Genomic DNA, 2,868 nt, shown 5'->3' with positions numbered 1-2,868 from the left:
AAAGGGTCGCCAAGAGTCAGCACCAACTTGACAGTACCTAACTACAACAGATACAACCTCAGAAACTCTATACTGGGTTGCTATGAATCAGAACGGACTTGACGACACATAGTCAGCCACGCATAAGTAATCTAGAGAGGATTTAAAGCACAAGGGGACTTCCAGAATTTCATGGAAATATCCCATTAAATTTTCATTTCATTTCCGTTAACTTTTTAAAGGTCTCTCTTACAAGATGTGCATAGATACTGCACACACTGTCATTTTATACAGGCATACCTTCCTTTATTGCACGTTGCAGATACTGTTTCACAAATTGAAGGTTTGTGGCAACCCTGCCTTGCTTGAGTTGGTCTACTGGCGCCAGCTTTCACTGTTCACTTGGTGTTTGTGTCCCATTTTAGTCATTCTTACAATATTTCAAACCTCTTCATAACTCTATTGCATGTTAAAAGATTCCATTCTAATTGACTTGGCAGTCCAGCAGTGGAGGTCCCTAGGACCATCAATGGAGAAGAGTGGAGGGTAGGGCCCTACCCAGAGAAGCAGTGACTCCAGAGATGGAGGCAGAGACGATGACATGGAGAGATGGAGTGGCTGGGGACCCAGAGAGGGAGAGGGGTTGTGTGCTGCCAACGAGGGGGGGGTAGGTTTGCAGGGTATACCTTTGGTTGTTTGGTGATGCATGGAGGGGAGTGTAACTATGGCAATGAAACGATATACGAGAACTATCACATAATTCACAATAAAGCATTTTAAAAAATTACATTCTAGTATAAACATATCTTTTATATGAAACCAAAAATCTTGTGACTTGCTTTCCAGTGCTATGCACTGTATGGTGGTGGTCTGGAACACAACCCGTACCATTTCCAAAGCATGCCCGTGTAAGGGACTTGAGTGTTTGTGGTTTGTTGTAATACACAAGTTTGAGTCAGGGGCTGCCTGTAGTTCTTGCCTTGGAGATAGCGTTATCACCAAAACCCACACCAAGTATATAAACGCTTCACTGAACGTAACTGTTTGTCTCAGAAATGTTTTAATGTTTAGAAATATATTTACTGAAGTCACATATCAAAATGTCTATATGAAACATAGACAGTGCTGGCTCAACCAAGAACTAGTAAACACTGGCTTACTTGAGCTTAGCTAATTTGTAGTTAACAATTTCACATTTTTTCCCCATCAAATATTCTGTCTCTAGGTATGGCTGCCGTCTGTCTCTCTCTGGACCCCACAGTGCCTGTCTATAGAATCAAAGGCTCTTTTCAATCGACAACCCCTGACAGGGAAAGAGTACTGAGTAAGCAAGGTAAGCATGGGATTACTTACTAATCTGTAGTGAACCGTTTCATATTCTTTACATGTGTTTCATGGAAAACCCATGTGAAGTTGTTCACTACAGATTAGTAAACACAAGTAAACCTGTGCTTACCTTGCTTGTTTGGTAATCCACCCCTGAAAATAGTTATCCGTAGAATGTATTTAGGATTTGCATGTATATAGGTGTTGTTGTTAAATGTTGTCAAGTGGGTTCTGACTCAGTGAGCCTGGATAGGAGTGGCTGGTGGGTTTGAACCGCTGACCTTGTGATTAGCAGTCAAATACTTATCCTACAGCATCACATCAGGACTCCGTGTATTTAAAGGTATGCATGTCACTATGTACAAGTCTATCACATCATAGCAAACTAGGAATACAAGAGCACAAGGTTGTCCGTGTGTCTGTTAAACATACTTCAGACTTCAGCATTAACGGCTCTGTCATTCTTCCGTGTTTATTTTTAAATGTTTATAAATTGAGAACTATTGTTTTCCTGGGGTCACAAAGCGCAAAATGTTAAAAATAATTGTTCAGATTGAGTTTTAATTATTAAATACCATTGATCAAACAACAAAAATATATATTTGGGTAATTAACAAAAAGATAAGTTTTGTTAAGTATTACTGAAGGCTGGGGAGTGGGCTTGCAGGGTGTGGCCTTTGGTTGTTGGATGATGCAGGAAGGGGACTGTAATCATTGCACTGAAACGAAATACAATAGGATGAATGTAAAGCTGATGTTCTCCCATGTAAACTATCACTTAATTCAAAACAAAAACTTTAAAAACAAGGTAAGTTTTTTGAAACTTCATCATTTAACGTTCTGCATAGATTTTCTTTCAATTCGTTCACGTATCATGGATGAATATTAGTTATTATCAGTATGAGGCCAGGCTTAGCACCGACTTTACCCCTGTTGTTTACTTTCAGAGATGGCATGTGCATGGTAATCAAAGGGATTTTGTTGTCGGAGTTGCTCTTTTTGAAATCTTCTATATGCTGCAAATCAAGCTCTGGTAGCATAGTGGTTACAAGTTGGGCTGCTCAACTCAAGGTCAGCAGCCTGAAACTACCAGCTGTTCTGTGAGAGAAAGCTGAGGCTTTCTGCTCCTGTCAAGATTTACAACCTAGGAAACCCTATTGTTGTTGTTAAGTGCCGTCGAGTCGGTTCCGACCCATAGAGACCCTGTACAGGGTTTCCGAGGTTGTAAATCTTTATAGGAGCAGAACGCCTCATCTTTCTCCCACGGAGCGGCTGGTAGTTTCGAACTGCTGGCCTTAAGGTTCGCAGCCCGATCCGTAACCATTACGCTACCAGAGCTCCTTCAGGAACCCCTATGCAGGGTCGTTATTTGTCAGAACCGACACTATTCCACACCACCACCACCACGCCATCAAGTTGGTTCTGACTCACAGCGACCTGTATAGAGCTTCCTAGGAGCAGCTCGTGGGTTTGAACTGCTAACTTGGTGGTTTGCAGTCCAGTGCTTGCTGATCCTACAGTGCCACACCAGGAGTCCAATAGTGAACTTTAACTTTCCTCCCC

Source organism: Chrysochloris asiatica, unplaced genomic scaffold, assembly GCF_000296735.1.
Source record: "Chrysochloris asiatica unplaced genomic scaffold, ChrAsi1.0 scaffold00257, whole genome shotgun sequence".
NCBI classification, from domain to species: domain Eukaryota; kingdom Metazoa; phylum Chordata; class Mammalia; order Afrosoricida; family Chrysochloridae; genus Chrysochloris; species Chrysochloris asiatica.
The sequence above is the reverse complement of the archived record's forward strand: the minus strand, read 5'-3'. Positions refer to the sequence as shown.